Consider the following 22927-nt stretch of genomic DNA (forward strand, 5'->3'; position numbering starts at 1 on the left):
AATTTTTCTTTGTTTAATAATTCTTAATATGTTCTTTATATGTAGCCAGAACTACTGGGGAGACATACTCCAGGTCATGTAGCCCTTGGACATTTGATTGTGGTGGTCAAGGAACAGTATATTTTTCAGAATGTGTTTGCAGTGCAGGGGACTTTAATATACCTGTAATTTTTCCTTTGTATTTTTATTAAACTCTCTACTTGTTTTCCTATTCTTCTCTGACTGACAGATGGGCTTATTTCTCCTGTTTCTTTTGCTAATATCTGTAATTCAATAGTCAGAGAAACTAGACATTAGTTTGTACCACATTTTCAAAGGAAAATGTTTTCTTCTAGCTGCAATTTATTTCTGAGCTAAAAGAAAACATAATGCTTTTTAGGTGACTTATTTACAAGGGGACAAATAAGAACCCAAGTTTCCAAGATAAAAATGATTGTGGTATTTTCCTAATAATCGCAGGAGCCCAGATGAACACGAGGTTGCTTCCAGATCCGTCTGATGGCAGTCATTATTCCCATATTCAAAGGCAGCTCAATTCACTCAAATAGAGAGTTTATCCAATTGTATTTTTCTTAGCTTGTTGTTGACTTGACAGTGCTTATGTTTTATAAAGACATCACAGAAGTTCAAAATTAAAATTTGACGGTGGTCATTGTATAAGGAATAAAGTATGTGCTGTAATATTGATGCCTTCAGGAAAAACTATCTTTCTGCGCAGTCCCCAGTCCAATAATCCTCCAACCCAGAGAGGCTATCTTGAATCTGGAGCCTATCATGTCCTGAACACTTTGATTAAATCTCACCAAGCCAGATCTTTATCTTTCTATAATACATGCGTCCTCTGTATGTATTTGCTGATGCTCCAAAGGCTCTGGCTGGCTTGGTACTTTCCTGGGTAGAGTGAGCTCTTTCCTGATTGGCTCACCATGAGCCTGATTCACTCATTCTGGTCCCCCCTCCCCCCCAGAAAATATGGGGTTGCCATATCTTCTCATCTTTATTCTTAGAGAAGTCCAGTATTGCCCTCAGACCTGAGGAAGGAAATTAGATGGACCAAGGTCATATGCATCTACAGGGAGGCACAGGGAAGTCAAAAGGCTTATTTAATCCACACGACAGTTACTGATGGTACCATGGACAGAACATTCTATTGGTCTATCCTGAATTCTGGGCCTGAGGTGTAAATGCTCCGGCTCATGAATGAACTCTTCGTGTCTTGGTTCCACTGCTCCGCATTCCCAGTCCTATAAAGAAAATCTGCTTGGACGTTCAAAATAGAGTGTTCTTGTTTCTGCCTGCATTCAAGCATGCCTTATTTTCTTGCCAGGGATAACCTCCCTTATGATTCACATTTTTTCCCTCTTTTTCAGGTGCGATCCCAAATTTCCTTCCCCCTTAAAACCTTCCTAGTTGGACTATGCCAATATCTGATTGTTACTTTTCTTCTCAGGTGGCTTTTTATACATTAATTTACTTATGCTACAATTTTGTTGTGAGTTTTATATTTTCATTTCCCCACCCAAACTCCCCCTCTCATCAGGTTATAAAATCTCAAAGATCATACCTTCCACTTTCCTTGAAATGGCCTGGGCTCTGTTTATTTTTTTATTTTTTCCCCTCTCTTTCTTGGCCGCATCGAAAGAACAGAATGCAAATATTTTCCCTCCAGGGAGGCTTTGGGAAAAAGAATGAGTTTTTGAGTGGCTAATGATTGGTACTCTGCATTTAATGGTCCGTCCAAATCTATTAAGTAATAACAGAAGGAAAAGAGGGTTCTAAAGGAAGGTAGAAGGGGATACACCAGGGTGAGGAAAGAATTTCCCTGAGACTACAGGGAGCGCGTCAGAAAGTGGAGGAGGGAAGGATAAGGTTTATAGAAGGGGAGCCTGGGAGACTCATGGCAAGTGGGAGCTAGGGACCAACCAGGGAAAGCTCAGGCACAGCTGAGAGGCTGGATTTGGTAAAGGACCCAAGGAGAGGCCTTGTTCCAGGGCCCGGGAGGCACTAGAGCTGAACTAGAGCTCACAGGCCAGTTCTCATGCTGGCCCTCACTGGAGCTGCCATCTCTCCTTTCTTCTGCTCAGGGACTAGGAATGTGGCACTTTCGGTGCCTGGCAAGTTTGCCTTGCATCACTCAGCACCTCACCAGCTCTCCTCTTCTCTGAGCCGGCCGCGCAGTCGGGCCGCTGGCATCCTCCTGTATGAGACGGGGCTCTGGCCTAGGGCAGCTCTACGTCATCTCTGAAGTTTTTATCTTCAGCACAGGTTTCTCTTCTGATGTGAATTTCCCATTTGCATATCTATTCGAGTATCGCGGACATTACAAATTTAATACATCCCAGAGTCAACCCCTGATCTTCCTCCGCTTAGTAAATGATACCCCTATTCCTCCAGTTGCTTTTGCCATAAACCCAGAAGTCATTCTCAAATTACGTCATTTAAAGAGGGTTTCATAAAAACCTATTTATAAAGGTGAAAATGGCGTTTAAAGAAACCGGCAAGTAATGTTGCAGTAGCTCTGAAAGAGTGACAACGAGAACCCAGAATCCATTCCTAGGCCTGAAGGGGCAACAGAAAAGAGCGGTTCCTAAAATCTGAGGCAGGGAGGGCCGTGTGGAAAGGACTCGACAGGATCTGTGTCTCCCAGTCCATGTGGGTGGCCGTCAGCCCAGCGTGAGGGGGGAGGCTAGAAACGATAGCTCTAAGTCACTCTACTCGGCACCTCAGAACTCCTGTACTTTTTCTGAATCCATAAAGAAAAAAAAGAAAGAAAGGAAACAAACTCTGTTCATGATGTTGAGATGATCCTGGAGGTGAGCCGCCTAGGATACAGGGCAGAGCAGAGAGGGGGGAAGAGTAAATCAGGACAGACGAGGAGAAGAAATAAAGCACAATCACAGACAATTTTTGACTCACATCTGACTATTTCATGTCAATAACCTCCTCATGGTAGCAAGTCCTTGAAATCAAATCAAATCAGACCAACCAACCAACAAACAAAAAGGCCGGCAGTGGGGTGCTAGGGCTAAGTGAAAGCTGGGGAAGAGACCAGCCCAAGACGCCTGGGATGGGACGGTGAGTGGCTAATGATTTTTCATCCTCTTTGTCCGTGCTCTTTGCCTGCACACGGGGCCGGGTGGGAGAGGTCCTGTTAAGCGTTGATGACAGCCTCCAACTCTCCCCCCTCGGAAGCTGACGTTCATTCTTTCTGGCTTGTGAACTTCAGTGGGAGCATGGAGCAGCTCTGGAAGACCGGCTCTGCTGTGCTCACTCATTCACTGAGGTCTAATCAAATGTTTTACTTTGATTCCATTATCTTTTCATCAAAATGCTTTGAAAAACTATGATTGATACCACGCAGTTGATTCAATTGAGGACAAACCATCTTCAAAGCAGAGTTGTCTCTCCCTCCCTATCTGGCTCAATAGCTTTACCATATTACATTCATAAATTGAATTACTTCTGACTGACCGACTTTTCTTGAAAACAAAAGTTATTCTCTTTTTTACATAATCAATCAAGGAATAAAGTAGGTAAGACAGGTCAATTGCCACAGATCGATTACTCTATAAAACAACAAAGGAAGGTCAGAAAGAAGAGGGTGAAGACTTTCTAAATCGCCAACATAGAAATTTTGCAAAGAAAATCTTAAACCACTTTTCCTTTGGCTCCCAGAAAACTGCATTCTCCTCTTTTTCTAAGTTATGGTAGGGGTTTTAAACCTTATCTACAACTACTTGGACAATCTTCTCTTCAACAGACAAATCTAAATACCCTCTCTTTAAATACGGGCCGGGCTTAGTGACTCACTTCTAATGCTAGAATGAGGCAAAAGTGACTTTTAAGTCCAGTCGTAAAAGTCTGGCTATGTGACTTTTAAGTCCAGTCGTAAAAGTCTGGCTTTCTCTTTCTCAGGGCACGTGCTTTTGGAGCCCTGAGCTGCGGTGGAAGAAGTCTGCCTACTCTGAAGTTGCCATGCTGGAATGACCACCCAGACATAGAGACAAGCCCGGGGAGCCTCAGCTCTTCCAGCCACTGGCTACTCGAGTACCACACCGGGGAGGGAGGAGCCTCCGAGATGATTCCAGCCTCATCGCTCTCTGACTGCAACCACGTGAGAGAACCCGATCAAGAAACATCTATGGAGTCCAGGCAACCCCCAGAACCATGAGACACAGTACTCGGAAATGACTGCTATTATATTATTCCACTAATTTGGGGTTGTTCGTTATATAGCCACAGTACCCACAGCACCGGTCTTTCCCTTCATTAAACTCTGAATGGTGGACATCTTTTATCCAAGCCCTGGACCTTCTTCTCTTATCTATTATTCTCTTTCCCTCAGTAATTTCATTCTCCCCATGGCTTTAAATGGCATTTATATGTTTTGAATTTGAATTTTATGTGTCAACTTGACTGGGCAAGGGGTGCCCAGACATTTGGCCAAACATTATTCTGGGTGTATCTGTGAGAGTGTTTTTGGATGAAATTAATGTTTCAATCAGTAGATTCAGTAGACCAAACTGTCCTCCGTAATGTAGGTGGGCCTCATTCAAGCAATTGAAGACCTAAATAGAACAAAAAGGCTGGGTAAAAGGGAACTTCTCCTGCCTAACTGATTAAACTGGGACGTTGGTCTTTTCTGACCTTCAGCCTTGGACTTAAACATTGACTCTTCTGGGGTCTTGAACCTGCCAGCTTTTGGACTAGAACTTACACCACTGGCTCTCCTGGATCTCCAGCTTGCCAACTGCAGGTCTTTGGCCTTCTCAGCCTCCGTAATCACATGATCCAGTTCTGTATAATAAATCTCCTTCTGTCTCACTCTCTCTATATATATCCTATTGGTTCTGTTTCTCTTGAGAACCCTAATATATGTGTCATCTCTGAAAATCTTATCTTCATCACAGATTCCTTTTCTGGGTTTCAACGGCACATTTGCATATCTACTGAAGTGTCGTGGACATTCCAAAGCTAAAACATCCCCAAAATGACCCTGACCTTCCTCATCTTAGTAAATGGCAGCAGGTCTAGCCATCCAGTTGCTTAAGCCATCAACCCAGAAGTTCTTCTTTACAAATCCCTGTTCCTTATGTCCCCAAACTAATGCATCACCAAGTCCTAGCAATTCTTTTTCTACATAATGGCAAATATAAATTATTTTGGTCTCAACCGCTGCCACTCTAATCCAAGCAACAGTTGTCTATCACATAGGCTAACACAGTAATTTTTCAATATTGTCTTTGCTTCTAATCTTGCCATCTCCACTGCTACCGCTCTATAATATAGTCTTCATACAATAGCAGACGAATTTTCTTTTAAACTTAAATTATACAACTTTATCCCCCTGTTTGAGAACTTTCAATCAGGGCTAAAATTCCATATCCTCTCACTTGGTCTATGAGACCCTGCGAGATCTGATTCTGCTTTTCCTCCTTAACTTCATCTTGACTTTCTCTCTCCCTTGCTCACTAGGTAGAGGCACAATGGCCTTCTCTTCATCCTTAAGAAATCCCACACCCTTTCTTTTCACCTGTGCTGTTCCTTCTGTGTTGAATATTATTCCTTCCTCCTCTGGCCACACGCTTATTCTTATCATCTCTTGTCTTAATTCACTCATGTTCATCCTTCAGGGTGCAGCTTAAATGTCACTTTCTCAAGTAGCATCTCTAACATCCGTCTCCAATCTGATTTTAGCCTCTTATGTTAGTCCCTTTTCAAAAATTGCACTTACTTTTAATTATAGGTATCATCACAATTTGAGATCATATGCGTACTTTTGTTTATTTGGTATACAACTTATTTCTATCACTACTCTGTAACTGAGTTCTTCTACTACTTATGACAACAGAGATCAAGTCTTATTTGTTCACCACTGAACACCCAGAAGTTAGTAGTTTCCAGAGCACAGTAAGTGCTCAATACATATTTGTTAAATGAATAAAGTGTGTTCTTTCAGTCAACATTTTTAGATACTTGGCACTTTTAAGAAAACTACTCTACTTTGTGACCATGTGATTATATAAATAGACATCTCAGAGGGAGAACTCTCCACTAGAGGATAACATTTCAAAAACTTCATTCAGAGGGAAGCCACAGCACAAGTCCAGTCTTCAGAAAAGTCCTAAGACCTTAGATTACTTCCACTTAAGAAAGCTGTAAATTGGTCTCTCCACTTTGTTTTTTTATGCAGCAGATTTCTTATGATTTCTAAACTTCCCACTTTAAAGAGTCAACTGGAGCCAAGACCAAAAAAAATTGCAGCATTATTAAAAGGGATGTTTTTCCTCAGTTTTACTGAGAAGCAAATGATTATCTTTTAAGAATAAAAATGGAATCTTATTTCTACTATTCCAAATATTTTTACCCTTGGCTTTAAAACCATCAAGAGCAACAAAGTAAAAACAAAACAAAAAACAGTGTTTGTCACCTACGTGTTGTATTGTTCCCTTTTTGGATATCTCCATGGCCAGAGGATCAAGAATTCTGAAAGCTAAGTAAAATAATTAAATAAACATCTAAAATAGGACAGACAACAAGAAAAACCCTTCAAAGCCTAGACAACGTGAAATGAGCATTCTCTCTCTATAAAATATTATTACAATTCTGGCTTCTGATTTGCTGCAATCACAACACTAACAAAAATTCTACGATGGGATGTGGGTAAAGAAATCATGTCTGTGATTACACACAGTGCAGGAAAATCCTTTGGTGAATACCTGTCACATGCAGGAAGCTCTCTACTACTATTGCTGCATCCGTAACAATTCAGAGGAAAATAGGTCAGATAAGCATCACTCAATCACATTTTTCTTTCCTCCTGGGATCAGAAACATCCCAGCTTTCTCCTGCTGCCCTGAGCCTGATATCAGCATTTTTTTTTTAAACCTGCAAGATTGTGATTAAATATTTTCCCCCTTTGTCAATACTTTTAGTAAAAAATGAACTAAATAAATTAAATCAACAGATAAAAGAACATATGAATGAATGAGGCACTGGTCCCTCTCATCACTGTCTCTTCTGTAAATGACAGATTAGCTGCTCATCTAAAATCTGTCAAGCAAATGCTTTGAAAATTGAGGTAAATTAAAAGAATTGTAAGACAGTCCTGTTAAGCAGAAGTAGATGACAGCATTATGTCCTGTAGCTGTATTTCTTGAACTAAAGTATACAGGCAACAATCTTGAATTGCTGAGTGAGTCTTTTTCAAAATTACTGTTTTTTTGTGAATATGTATTTGTTCATTGAACTAGGCTCTGTAATTCCTACTCCCTAATGCCTTTTCTTTTCAATAAATTTTTTTTTTTTTTTTTGCAGTACGCGGGCCTCTCACTGTTGTGGCCTCTCCTGTTGCGGAGCACAGGCTCCGGACGCACAGGCTCAGCAGCCATGGCTCACGGGCTTAGCTGCTCCGCGGCACGTGGGATCTTCCCAGACTGGGACACAAACCCGTGTCCCCTGCATCGGCAGGCGGACTCTCAACCACTGTGCCACCAGGGAAGCCCCTTCAATAAATTTTTTTTTAAAGTCCATACTTTATGTTTGTATTTCCATATAGCCTTTCCAAAAATGTTATTGCAGGATTTAATAAGTTTTATGTTTTTTAAAAAGCCCACACATTTCTTCTTTCTAAACACTGCTCTAGAAAAATTTCCATAAGCATAAGGCGGCCAAGAGATCACTCAGTCATTTATTTTTCCTCCCTCACAGCCTTAGACTGGAGAATTGTCAAAAAAGCAGAGTTGACCATTTGTTAAAGGTGGCGAGACAGATTTTATTCAGACTGCTGCAGTAGGAGAGAGAGACTCCAGTATAAACTGGAGAGCTCAACTCCAATCTGTGCCTAGCTGACTGGACATTTTAAAGGGGGGATGAGGGAGGAGGGAGGAGGAACAAACAGAGGCTTGGGCAGGGTCACGGAAGTGGAAATTTGCAAAAATCAGGCAGGGGGCTGTGTTTCCAAGAACTGTTAGGCAAGGCAGGTATAGGATCAGGGTGTAACTCAAACAGTAAAGATTTTTGGCACTTGTGAGCTTTCTCAGGCAGGAACTTAAAATGGCTAGGTCATCCTAGGGATGTTAGAAGATGCGAGCTCTTAGTAACTATGCTAGTCAAGTCTCAGTGTGGCGGGTGGCAGGTGGCAGCGAGGTGTGTGGATGACATCGTTTGTGCTGAGACTTGGCAGTACTCATAGGCCAAGCTGAGGCTTAGTCAAGAAGAAGGGTCAGCGGAGGCTGACTAAAGGTTGGCCAAAGACACGGTCTTTGTTAGACTTCTCATTCTTTAGTGTGGAATGCAGTGATCAGTCTGAATGACAAAATTAGTGATGCCGGCCACTCTCCTTCCGTAGGGTCTGTGATAGAATTGAGGTGAAGGAAGATAAATTAGTGGAGACAGAGCAGAACAAGAGAAGATACTGAAGATGTGCACCAGGACCCCACAGCTGACTCCAGGAACCGTTATAATTTTCCTCTCAGCTTGGAGCAGTGAGACCATGAATCAACCCTTGAGACTTCCAGTTGGTTCTTTTATTATGACTCTTCTTAGTGTTATAGGCAAGGTAAGGATTTGGCTTTGTATTCACATTGATGATTTGAACTTTTAGGGAAAAAATAATACAGGAAAGAAAAGATAAATCACCATTTGTTAAAATTCTCTGAAAGATGTTGAGAAATGAGTCGCGCTCTCACTTCTTTCCTTGGCAGGAGGGTATAATTTTTCCTTCATCTACAAATATTTATATCCAACATATATAAGACATTGTTCTAGGAACTGGATGGAGGATGTAGGTGTGGATATAAAAGAACAATGAGGGCTTCCCTGGTGGCGCAGTGGTTGAGAGTCCGCCTGCCGATGCAGGGGACACGGGTTCGTGCCCCGGTCTGGAAAGATCCCACATGCCACGCAGCGGCTGGGCCCGTGAGCCATGGCCTCTGAGCCTGCGCGTCCGGAGCCTGTGCTCCGCAACGGGAGAGGCCACAACAGTGAGAGGCCCACGTACCGAAAAAAAAAAAAAGGGTAAGTTTTAGTGGTGATAGAGTTTGTGGAGTTTGTGTGGGAGAATGTATAAGTGGAAAATCAAGGAGACAAGGCTAGGGAGATCTGTGACTCCTGTCCCTGTACTGATATGCATACGACATTCAGTGAAACTCAGATAAATTGAGCGCCATTGATGGATCCCTTCTTTCTGCCAGAAACTAGGCTAGAGGTAAACAAAGTTGAATCTGCAATCCGGTTTACCACCTTCATGGAGATTTTAGCCTAGTGGGAAAGAGATGCAAACCAGCATTTAAATAACCATACACCAAGTGCTTTCGGGGGGTGGGGGGGAAGGTATATGCAAAAGATACCTAAGAAAGATACCCAAGAAATGAGGACAGTGGGGTTAGAAGAAAACAACCTTGAGATGTAAGTCACACCAGTACAAGTAACTTTGCACACCTAGCTGTTTACCTGATCTCTTTAAGCTTCGGTTTACTCATATGCAAAATAAGAGCCTGGGACTTCATAACCTCGAGGCTACTTAGCAATTCTAAGATTCTAAGCCATTGTCTTATAGTTTGCCAGGGCAAGGTTTAAAGATTCCAGGCAGCCAAGAGAAGAATTAGCAGCTGATCAGCCCCTTCAACATTGGTTTTGTTTCCTAGTTATTTTATTATCAAACTTACATTAAAACAAGTTTAGTAATTGTTTGAAACAAACGCTCATTACTTAGAAAGCAGCATTTCAATTGCGTTGCATTTAAAAGACTTTGAAAAGCTCAGGAAGTATAGTTTTCTCCAACATTGTTTTTCTTTTCAACAAAAACCTTTTGTGCAGGTTCAAGTACAAGGTTAGATACTAATTTGACTCTCTGCCTTAAGGAACAATCTTTAACACAGCACGAGATATGCGCTTACCTAGAGGGACTGTTTTTGAAAGAAACGCTGCTTTGTTTTTCTAAATTATCCAAACCAGAAACAACTGGCTGATTTGTTGATATGCAGATAAATTATTTAGCCAGCACCAACCTGCCTGAATATCTTTCCACCACCCTGGGAATATTGAACCTAAAAAAAAAGAGAAATTTTGTTTCCTAAAGAATAAATATCAAATATTAGATAGTACCCTTAAGGAATAAGAAAATTCTACAAGTTCCTCTTTTTTTCACAAAAAGAAATTCATTCTCTTCGAGTACTGATAGAAAGCCCGCTCTGGGTGGACCTCTCAGGGTGTCAAAATGGAGGCATTGAAAACGAAGTAAGTTACTGCCTTGCCCGGTTACGACCAAAACCAAGGGCAATGTCTAATCATTTTCCAACCAGAACTAATGAAATAACAATGACTTATGAGACGATGTAAAACACAACTTTCTTTTAAAGTCCTACTGACTGCTTTGGTTGTTTTTCTCTCCACTTGCCCTTCTAAATTCTCTGGTTTTCCATTTGCACATTGAAAGACTTTTCACTGGATTAACTCCTCAAATTTAAATGAAAGTTCCAGTCAAATATACTTGGTTTTGTTTTGGAATAACCTTTCCTCTGACAGAGTTTTGCTTTTTCAATTTCAAGGCCAGTCGGTTGTATCTTCAGTTTCCCAAACTCTCAATCCTGAAACTATGTTCTTGTTTGTTAACTAATGCCGCCTCTTTTTTCACTGCCCCTCACTGCACCACTCCTCTTTTTTTTTTTTATTCTTTCTACACTTCCATCTACTTTGTTTACATTACTGTCAGCCTAAAAGTGAGACTATTCTGTTCCCAAATATGTAATTACTCTTATCTTTTCTTCATGGTGATCCATGTAGAGCACCACGAGCTAATACTGGCTAAGAAAACATTCTCTTTAGAATATGTCATGTTAAGAACCATATTAGCCCTTGTAGGAAGGAAAAAGCATCCCTAGAGGTTGCTGCTCAAAGAGAACATTTCAGCTTTCCCTGCCTCACCACCCTGCTTGCCCTACTTTCCTCTATGTGGAGAGTAAGCCCTTCCTACCTGTGACAAGGACAGCTGCTCTTTTTGCCCTTCAGCGTGTCCCTGCTGTGTGTTTCTCTGGGAGCTGCCAAGTTCTAGGCACCAAGTACAAGTGGCCTGCAGCACCTGCCACAGAGCTCCTAGATACCCAGATGCGGAATGTGTCCGCCTGGGGATCCTGCACCCACAAGTCCTTATGACATGGAAAGGGTCCCTCCAGAAGAGGCAAAGTACGTTTCATACCAACCCAACCCACATCAATACCTTTCCGAAAACAGAGCAGAAGCACAGAATGAGAATATTTTCAATCACACAGCTTTGCTGGAGGGAGGATTCCAGGTGGTGAGGGGTGATCTGAGCATCAAACAGACACAAGGTTAACCGTGCAGGTGGTTACAGCAGGTGTACACCCACGTGGTAAGATCTTAGGGGGTCTGGAAACATCTAAACGCTAGTGCTAAATCTAAAAGCCCTCTACATGAAATGTTTGAAACGTCACCTATAGAGATGCAACCCTTTGCTAGGTTTCTGCTACATGATGAAATGCAAATACCTTCAGGAAGAGATATATTTTAAAATGCGTTCATCAATATCACCTTCATGCAAAAGGGTTTATAGCTCCCCTTGTGAAGTGAAGCACGTTTTTATTGGTGGTGGGTCAAAAGTATATTTTCACCCAATAAAAAAGGAGAAGGAATGCTAGGGGAATGTGGGTAAGAAGGATAAGGCCATTGAAGAAAACTTTGCTGAACAATCTGGCACAAGGATAGTTCAGTGTAAGGCAGAATCTTACTGGCAGTGCGTTCTCTGAATTCGGGAATCTTCGTCCTGTTCTTATTCTACTCAAGTTGCATGAAGAGCAAACACTGCTAAAGAACTTGACTTCTTTCTATTTTCCAGAGGATATTACATCCTTCTAAATCCAAAGAAAACACCATAGTATAGTAAATTTTACTTCCACATGGAAAAACAACACTTCCATTATTATTTGAGGTTTTAAGTAAATTTCTTAAGACTTTGTATAATTTCTCAAGGCTTTTGATGTTGTTAATTATGCAGTGTAATATGATTTGGTCTTCAAAAATGCAAACTCTAAGCACAGGTCTTCAATATCTAGTATTTTATATGTTATGTATTTTAAATTATAATTAGAAATTAATGAGTCAAATATACAAAACATGCAATGCAAAAGAGACAAAATAGGAAAAAAAAATATGACTAGAGTCAGGGAAAGTTAGCACTCTTTTACTTAGATTTTTTTTTTCTGACCTTAGTCTAATTCTCCAGATTATAAGAATAATGTCTCATTCTCAATTTTTTTGTTGTTTTATAATCAGATTCCTGACATTTAGTATTGCAAAAACAAAACTTGGTTATTTTGTTAAATTGTAAATTAATAATCTCACTGAATTTAATGATCTAATTATTTCTTGGTTTTCAGAATGACCAGATTCTATCAGAGCTAGAAGATTTTCTAAGACAATTTTTGTTCTCGTATTCAGACCCCATGATACGGTTTCCTGTTAAATTTTCTCTGTCTTATATAGTGTATACATATGGTACCATAGTTTCTGTCAGATTAATCCCCTATGGGCAGTCTACAATTGAGTGAGTTAGCAAATTGAGTTTATTTAAGAATCCAGACTTTTTATTTAAGTAATTAAAAAAAAAAGAAAGATATGAGGCCAGGCCTCTGCAGCTATGTGAACCAGAGAAAGCACTTTGGTATATCTGGTCTCCTGTTTTTTTTCAGGTAGCATATCAAGGAGTTGCAACGGGCAAACTCTAGGTCCTTTTCAGATAAAAAATTCTAGACTAAAAAGCAGATGAAGAATTCCAGGAACAACATATCAGATTAGGAATCTGAAACAGCTGGTGGAGCTGGTATTTCTTTAAATAAAGAAAGCTTCAAAATAGTAATTTGAAATTAGGATGAAAGTTAATTTTATGTCACAAAAATTAAATGATACACAAATTATTAATTTTCTTGAAAATAGTGGATTAATTTTCTTGAAATAAGAAAATGAGCCTATCTTTTCTTTTTATAGTGTCTATCTCTGTTGATATTCACTATTTGGTGAGATAATGTTTTCCTGGTTTCTCTCAGTTCTTGGTTCATGGATTTATTTACCTCTTTGAATGTATTTAAGACAGCTGAATTAACATCTTTGTCTAGTAAGTCCAATCTACGGGGTTCTTCAAGGATAGTTTATGGTAATTTCTTTATTTTCTATGACTAGGCTACATTTTCTTATTTCTTTGCATACCTCATATACTTTGTTGTTGCTGAAAAACTGTATATTTTAATATTATAGTGTGGCAGCTTTGGAAATCAGATTCTCCCCCTTGCCAAGGGCATTTTGTTTCTGTTATAGTTGCCATTCTATATCTGTTTAATAATCATTCTGATTGAATTTTGTAAAGTCTATATTCTTTGTTATGCGTGGCCACTGAAGTCTATGTTTTATTAGCTTAGTGGTTTGCTAGTGATTGGACAAGGGTTTTAAAACCTGACATAAAAAAAGGAAAATAATTCTCTCATTCTCTGTAGATGGGCTTTGTGTATGTGAAGCCAGGCAATTTACAGCTGTGTTATAGCCTTTACTTTCTGCTTTCACCGAGTCTGAAGGTCATCCAGACATGAGAGGGAAGGCCTTCTTGGATCTTTTCTGGGCATGTGCCAGGCCTTCTAGATTCCAAGGAATATGTCAGAACTCTTCACATTCCTTTTCCTCTAAGCTTCTTTCTCCAGCCTTTCTTCCTAGGCATCTGGTTACTCTGTTGTTCATCCCTGCTCTTTTCCATTGCCCTAGGCAGTAGAAACGAGTACATTTTCCTTTAAATGTTTTCAACAAATGCTCCACCTCAACAGTGGGAGACCTCACTCAGAGTTAGGTGAGATACCGCAAACTCTTTGAGCCAGTCCCATTGAGAGCTACCAGACTGCTTAAAACAAATGATCCCAGAATAAGGCCCATTGTGCTACATTATGCTATTCTGTGGCATAAGTGTCTATGTTAGCTCTGGGCTGTTGTTCAAGGCTACCGGCAAACAATGGGATGAGGGATGTGACCAGGGTAAGTTAAAATGCCACAAAGTTGTCTTACCAAAATTCAGCTTTTTTTTCTTCTATAATTAAATGTTTTCCTGGTTGCTGCAAACTTCTGGTTACTTTCCAGATTTCTAAAAGTTTGATTCTGATAGTTTTTGCTAGTTTATCCTTTGCTTTGTGAAGGGATAGACTTTTTGAATTCCCACTCTGCCATTTTTGCTGATGTCACTTTGATGATTTTTGACAAGTGTATAAAACTGTGTACCTACCACTATAGGACAAACATGACAAAAAGGAGTCAGAGTCAGTGTCGCATTCCAACTGATTCCCTAGTAGTCCTAACATTCTCATAAAATATGGAGTATCAAGAGTGCATAAGCGGTAAGTATTAAAGAGTTAAAAAAAAAAAAAAGAAAAAAGAGCAAACATCATAGTTTGGAAAATAGTGCCCAGGAGAATTATGTAAAGGTCACAGGATATGAATAAATATTAATGCACTTATCATGCAAAACTGGAAAAAATGTGCTATTACAACTGAAATATTATTCAAAGACAAGCATTGTAATTAAGGGTTTCCTTTTCCCATGGCAATGGTAGAGAAATGCAGGTTTATTCTCAGCCTTTAGCCAGTTCATAATCATTTTAAAAATTCAAATGTAATTCTTGTTGCAATAGTGCTTAAAGACTGAATGAATAAGTAGTTAATTCCTCAAAAGCATGGCATTCAACCTGCTAAACATTCATATTCCTGTCTAGCACATTCAGGAATGCTGTAGTATCAATTCACTGTTCTAATCCTCAGAAACTTATAGCTAACTGAAAACATTGTCAGCTCATCTCCTTTCAGGGAAACCAGAGAGTTTTGGATGATCTATAGACAACTAGCATCTATATTTGGGTCAAATGTTCTTCTTTCTCCCCTTCAGATCTCCCTTGCATTATCCTAATTCATCAGAATAGTTTATGTGGACTACCTTGCATTTAAGACCTGAGATCAATGTAGACCCATCATAGCTACCCTGTTCAGCATCTACCACACTGATATTTGCTCCATGCTACTACAATATGTACATGTTGGCAAACATTTAGAGGTGCAACTTGGTTCTGAGCCACATGTCAGACAGAGATGACTATCTCAGGGTTAGTCTCCCAAAGAGCCTCCTAAAATAAGATTTGATTCAAAAGCAAATAGATCTTAACTCTAACACATGTTTTTTCTGGTTTCCTTTGTATTTTAAATCTTGCTTGTAGCAAAATTACACATTAACATAAATGCATTGGGGTTATAAGGAAAAAGCAGGAAATGAGTCTACATCTTTGTACTGTTTTTCTGTGTCAAACAACAGAAATTTTAAGGACAATGTTGTTAACCTTGATTTTCTTTATTAATTGAAAAAGCCAAGAATAAATGGAAGATTCAGAAAGATCATTACCTGATCGGGTTAAAATTTTTAAATTTTAAAATTGCTTAGTTTTCCATTGATAAATAAGCAGAATATTAAAATGCACATGTAATGTTTTTTAGATTTTGCAATTTTTTAAAGTAGAATGCCGGAGTAAATTAGGTCATGGATAAAAAAAGCTTTAAGAAATGCACATTAATATTCATATCAAAAAATACCTTGCCATGAGAAATATAAATATATAAGGAGTACTTATATAAATTATTTCTTCAACAATAAAAATATGACAAACATTAGGAGCAATGAACTGAGATATTTAGCAGTGACAGCAAAAGAGGCTCAATTTCCTTATACTTACTCCAAATATAAAATTTTTCACCTTTTGATGGTACAAAGTCATTAAAACAAATGACTGATTCAATCAACGTCTTAAAAATAATTCCTTCATGGGACGTCCTGGGTGGTCCAACTAAGAAGTCCACATGACGCAAGGAAGATCCCGCATGCCACAACCAAGACCCAGTGCAGCCAAAATACATAAATAAAAATAAATAAAATAAATATAAAAAAATAATTCCTTCATGATTCAAAATAAATAAAGTCAAAAGCTGATCTGAGGAAGAATTACAATTTATAGACTATCAAAGGGCTAGCCCTTAAATGGAAAATTTCCCTACAGAGCCATACGTAAAAGTCTGACAATAAAATAAAAAATACACAAAAGATATGAAAAACATCTCATGGAAAAGCAAAAATGCTTAAATAAAAATTCAGACTGAAGCTACAATGAAATAACTGCCTTAACCTCTTCCATTAGCGAAGACCCAAATGCACATGGACAAGGTCCGATGATGTCTTATGCTGGCAAGGCTATGGGGGAAGCAGGCACCCTCACACATTGCTGGTGGAATGTAAATTAATACCACCTTCTATAAAGGGCAATTTGGCAATAAAAATTAAAAATACAGTTATTTTTAGACTCAGGGATTCCACTTGTAGAAATTTATCCAACTGAAACTCACATCAGTGCAACCTGATATATAAGACGTTATGGGTGGCAAATGATTTGCAATAACGTAACTGTATAATTTAACAGAAGATGGGTCAAATAAGTTTGTTACACCCATATATTACAAAATATTCAGCGATTTAAAAAGAATAAAGCAGTATTTATAGACTGATATAGAAACTGATTTATAAAGCTGCAAAATTAAGTGGAAAAAAAGGGATGTTAAATAATGTATTTAGTGAGTTAAAATTTGCATTAAAAAGGGAAAAGTGAAAGCAATCTACAGATTCAATGCAATCCCTATCAAACTACCAATGGTATTTTTCACAGAACTAGAACAAAAAATTTCACAATTTGTATGGAAACACAAAAGACCCCAAGTAGCCAAAACAATCTTGAGAAAGAAAAATGAAGCTGGAGGAATCAGGCTCCCTGACTTCAGACTATACTACAAAGCTACAGTAATCAAGACAGTATGGTACTGGCACAAAAACAGAAATATAGATATATGGAACAGGATAGAAAGCCCAGAGATAAACCCACACACATATGGTAACCTTATCTTTTATAAAGGAGGCAAGAATATACAGTGGAGAAATGATAGCCTCTTCAATAAGTGGTGCTAGGAAAACTGGACAGCTACATGTAAAAGAATGAGATTAGAACACTCCCTAACACCATACACAAAAATAAACTCAAAATGGATTAAAGACCTAAATGTAAGGCCAGACACTATCAAACTCTTAGAGGAAAACATAAGTAGAACACTCTATGACATAAATCACAGCAAGATCCTTTGTGACCCACCTCCTAGAGAAATGGAAATAAAAACAAAAATAAACAAATGGGACCTAATGAAACTTCAAAGCTTGTGCACAGCAAAGGAAACCATAAACAAGATGAAAAGACAACCCTCAGAATGGGAGAAAATATTTGCAAACGAAGCAGCTGACAAAGGATTAATCTCCAAAATTTACAAGCACCACATGCAGCTCAATATCAGAAAAACAAGCAACCCAATCCAAAAACGGGCAGAAGACCTAAATAGACATTTCTCCAAAGAAGATATACAGATTGCCAACAAACACATGAAAGGATGCTCAACATCATTAATCATTAGAGAAATGCAAATCAAAACTACAGTGAGATATCATCTCACACCAGTCAGAATGGCCATCATGAAAAAATCTACAAAACATAAATGCTGGAGAGGGTGTGGAGAAAAGGGAACCCTCTTGCACTGTTGGTGGGAAAGTAAATTGATACAGCCACTATGGAGAACAGTATGGAGGTTCCTTAAAAAACTACAAATAGAACTACCATATGGCCCAGCAATTCCACTACTGGGCATATACCCTGAGAAAACCATAATTCAAAGAGTCATGTACCACAATGTTCATTGCAGCTCTACTTACAGTAGCCAGGACATGGAAGCAAGCTAAGTGTCCATCGACAGATGAATGGATAAAGAAGATGTGGCACATATATACAATGGAATATTACTCAGCCATAAAAAGAAATGAAATTGAGTTATTTGTAGTGAGGTGGATGGACCTAGAGTCTGTCATACAGAGTGAAGTAAGTCAGAAAGAGAAAAACAAATACTGTATGCTAACACATATATATGGAATCTAAAAAAAAAAAAGAAATGGTCATGAAGAACCTAGGGGCAAGACGGGAATAAAGACACAGACCTACTAGGGAATGGACTTGAAGACAAGGGGAGGGGGAAGGGTAAGCTGGGACGAAGTGAGAGAGTGGCATGGACATATATACACTACCAAACGTAAAATAGATAGCTAGTGGGAAGCAGCCGCATAGCACAGGGAGATCAGCTCGGTGCTTTGTGACCACCTAGAGGGGTGGGATAGGGAGGGTGGGAGGGAGGGAGATGCGAGAGGGAAGAGATGTGGGGACATATGTATATGTATAACTGATTCACTTTGTTATAAGGCAGAAACTAACACACCATTGTAAAGCAATTATACTCCAATAAAGATGTTTTAAAAAAAAAAGGGAAAAGTGCATATATGCTGTATTTACTCATATTTACATAGAATATTTTTGAAAGAATACTCAAGGATGCAACAGCAATGGTTATATCTAGAGAGAGAAACATGAAGGCTGGGAGACACGGTCATGAAAAAATCTTCACAGAATATTTTGTATGTTTCAAATTTTACACCATAGGTTTATTTATTTATTTTAAAGAAAGAAAAGGGTGGTGTAGAGAGCCCCGTAGTGCAGTGGAGACTCCTAACTCTAAGTTAGGAGCCAGGACACCTAAATCCAATCCAAACGCTGCCACTTCCTGATGGGTGACTTTGGGCCAAGTACTTAAACTCTCTGTGGCCTGTTTTCCTTACCTTTAAAATGGGAAGAAAAGTCCTGCCTATCCTGTAAGGCTGTTATGAAGACTCAACTCTTTAATACGTGGATGGCAGCTAGAGTACTTGACATAGAAAAGTGCCTTATTAACGTTTTTCCCATTAAAATAATAGGGTAAAACACACAGACAAACACAGACACACCAGGTATCAGTAAAATGCAGAGCTGACTGGACTTAGGACTGGGACAGTTTAGAAAAAGAGATCACAGCCAAGTTGGATTCAAGACCAGGACTGAGTGTCTGGGACAGTAGCCACTGAACTTCTAAGGGAGAGAATTCAGATACCTATCAGTTTAATTTTTGCCAATTTGGTCCTACAGCTGCTGCTCCAAAGGGTCTGGACATACACAACCACTACCACTACCATCACCAGCACCATCGCCATTACAAGGTGTGAATATAATATAGACATTAGGGAGAAAAATTTTTAGCTGAGAAGCAGAAAAACACAAAAGGTCATCTAGCTCTAATGACCTTTGGAATGCATAAGCCAGGTAGAGCTGAACAGGACACACTGTGGACAGGGTTCCAGGAGAGGGACCCAGCTTTCAGAAGGGCAGAGAACAGTGGGAGAGACTTGGTCCAGGAAATAGCCTTTGAAATAGAAGCTTCCTGAGCTCGGCCGCTAGCGTCAGAGGTTCTTCACTGAGCTAAATCAAATCCACTGAGCCGGCGTTTAGCTGAGCTCTGAGAAAGAAGGAAATGGGCTTCCTGGTCCCTCTGACACTGTGATTTTATATCCTTTCTGTGTCCTTCCCAGAGAACTACAGAATCAGATACTAGTGAGGACAGGAAGTTCTCTAGGTACGATCTCCTGTCACTTACCTTAGTATATTTGTCTAATTGGTGAGCGGCCATGGTGAGGTCACGTTGAGAAATTTAGTGAGAGTTTAGGTTTTATCCTGGTATTTTCAGAGACACCTGCAAAGGTGTGGCATGCACCTCTTCTCACCCTTTGAGGTGGTAAGTCCAGTAGGATCCATTTCTTCGTATACAATTCAAATCAGAAGCCATTCTTCATCTTTAGGCAATGATTTAAAAGAAGAAGAAAAGAAAAGAGTAAATCCTCTGTGCATGTACAAACTGAAGTAAGATTTGTTGGATAACTAGTGTGGGTAAGATACTCTATAAAAGTATTTTCTCAGCACGTGCTCTCTTACTGTAAACAGAATGCGAAGGGTAGGGCTAAATTCACCTCAGTGGTCTTGCTTTGAGTTGAGGCTTAGCTGCTTCCCAAATTCTCCTTTATGCTTTTCTCTGCTAGTCTTTGAAAGGATGGATTCCCAACACTTTCTTTCTTTATATTCTACCAATTTCCATCTTTGACACATTTTTCACACTCAAGTACAGTGGGTTGTGTGTTTTTTTTTTTTTTTCCTCCTGGATCTCTCTCTTAACAGTTTTTATTCTGTTTCATTGAAATAGAAAAAAAAAAAAATGTTTGCTTTGGTCTCATTTCTACCCTAGCCTTTCTGGTTACCTTATATCAAAGTGGATGATCACGTATTGCCTCAAATAACCTCCTTTTATTAACAGAGGCAGAGACAAACAGACATCTGCGACTGAGGGGGAAACAGAATTGCTCATAAGAATGAAAAGAGCCATTCAGGTGCTCTTAGCATAGAATAGTAAGAAAATAAGTTTTCATCTTTAACCTTCCAACCAACAATGTGCTCTGTCTCACTCACCTCCCTTAAAATACAACCTGGTTTGACTATTTAGCAAACATCTGAGCCACCAAATTAAAACTCTTAGTTTTTAATCAATGGAGGGTTTTTGGTTTTGTTTTTGGTGTTTTGGGGGTTTTTATATGTGTAATTTTGGAGAGCTGTAAAGAGATCTGTAGGATTGTTATAGAAATTTCTGTTCAAACTTTCTTAATCTGCAAAGAAGTGGTTATGAATAAGGATGTACAAGTCACTATCAATTTTCTTCAAGTTGGTCCATGTCTGTTTATCCTTTTGCTGTATGTGATGACACACATTGCAGTCTATGTGAAATGTTCCATCCGCCAGTAGGAAAAGCTTAATAATTTATTTGCAGTCCATCTTCCTCCAGACAAGTGCATGCCATATATTTGCTGAGTTGTGTAACCAGCTCTCAGGTCAGGCACATGGTTGGCTGCAAATGGTTCTTTCTGACATCTTTCCATTTCTCATAGTATTGATATTTAGCCCCTGAAAGCCTGGTCTGCATTTTCAAAACAAAATTCAAGTGAGGAATCAATTGTGTGATATTGGGAGGAAATGTCATGACCTTGATTATAACTGTCATTTTTGAAGGGGAAATTATAGACGTGAAATTTATTTATTTTTTGCGGTATGCAGGCCTCTCACTCTTGTGGCCTCTCCCGTTGTGGAGCACAGGTTCCGGACACGCAGGCTCAGCAGCCATGGCTCACAGGCCCAGCCGCTCCGTGGCATGTGGTATCTTCCCGGACCGGGGCACGAACCCATGTCCCCTGCATCGGCAGGCGGACTCTCAACAACTGTGCCCCCAGGGAAGCCCATAGACGTGAAAATTTTCAGGGGCGGATCCAACGCAGAGTACATCTAACTCAGAAGGGCGTTTTCTGGTCTGTGGGTAAGTTGTCAGAGTCCTCCAGCTTAATCTGCAAGGGAACCCTGAAGGCATTCTTTGTGCCCTGGTCAAACTCTTGCTTCTATGCTAGGATGTATACTGGGAGATCCCTGCATTGGATAAGGAGGAAGATGTATTCACACAAATCCTAAATTAATTTGACCTTGAAAAAAACTTAAGAAAATTATTGAACTTAATGTTTCCTTTCATCCTGAATTAGTTATTTACTACTAACTCTACTCCCATTGACAAACATCTTGCAACTTATTGTGATGATCTTTTGCACTAGAATAGAATGAAAGCTAATCAAATGAAAATGTACCCATTAGATATCAGTTTGGAAGCCACCCAAATAACCTCGTGTAAAGCCTCTTTGCTCTAGTTTCAGGGCACAGACTGCAAGGGCAACGTCCTAGAAAGGCCCTGATATATCTCAATGTTCTCCTGGAGTCAGCTTCACCTTCCTTTTGTCTTACTGAATCACTAAACTCCAAAAGGCTAAGAGCACGTGACAGACACCTGTCTGTGGGAACTTCAGCTGAGCCTCTGGAAAATAAAACTAGAAGAAAACCAAAAGAATTGCCTAAGCATGGAAAATTACTTCATAGAATGTTCTGATTAGTATCACCCTGGTTTTATCCAGACTCATGGCTAGTGCTTATTTCCATGGCTCAGGGGAATTATTTGGCAGAATAAAATTGCGTTCTCTCTCCCACCTATTTTCTGCAGAGATTTCACACATTGACTAAATGTAATATCATGCCACACTGAGAAGCATGAGGTTTGAGACTCCTCTGCGGTATCCATGCAGAATACTAAAATACCAAGGGGTCGGTGTTTTTCTGAGCTGAAACTTAGTGCTTGCACCTTTCTAGTCAGTTTTAGGAAGTCTCAGAATTATATTTTCGTACACGGAATCACCTGATGTCAATAACCTTGGGATGACCTCTTAATGTTCTTTAGAGACAGAAATCCTTTAAGTGTGGCTGACACGTGGCTCTTGGGGTCAGCTGTGCAACCTATGCAGGCATTTTGCATCCTATTTGACTTTCCGTCTACTATCTGGTACCGTGTGTTTATATTCCACACAACATTTGGTCCTTCTTGGTCATCCTGTGAAAAGGGAATTTATTAGCTCTAGCACTCGGAAAGACATGTGGCCCATCTGTGCCATATGCGACCTCTTTGAACAAAGATAGAGGTTTCTCTTCCTGTTGACACCACTTGAGTTCTTGATAGGAGCCCCTATAGAGCATGTTCAGAAAGAATGGAGCCATTCTATATCTATTCATGAGGGAAAACAATTCTAACCCAATTGCATTCTTTACAATGGGGGTTATGAGAGTGCCGGCAGAATGCGTGTCGTTAAAGTACATATTGACCACATAGTGCTGCTGTCAGCAAAGACCTTAATGGGCTTAGAGAGGAATTCGGATGGTACCGAAAATGCCATCAATCAGATATGGCAACAGTAAAGTACAGAAGAGAAAGAATGAAAAGGTGGAAGAGAAAAAGAATGGGGGGTAAATTCAAATACTAG

General features: G+C 39.5%; 1 long non-coding RNA gene across 3 annotated transcripts in view; it reads right to left on the reverse strand.

The window, feature by feature from the left end:
- Positions 1–22927, reverse strand: part of LOC132593708 (uncharacterized) — a 395759-nt gene that overhangs the window by 20933 nt on the left and 351899 nt on the right. For all 3 annotated transcript variants that reach the window (XR_009559490.1, XR_009559491.1, XR_009559492.1), the window contains one exon: positions 19633–19828. This is a non-coding gene — a long non-coding RNA (uncharacterized lncRNA). The remainder of the gene's footprint in view (positions 1–19632; positions 19829–22927) is intronic.

The sequence above is a fragment of the Globicephala melas genome, chromosome 17 (genome assembly GCF_963455315.2).
Source record: "Globicephala melas chromosome 17, mGloMel1.2, whole genome shotgun sequence".
Taxonomy (NCBI): Eukaryota; Metazoa; Chordata; class Mammalia; order Artiodactyla; family Delphinidae; genus Globicephala; species Globicephala melas.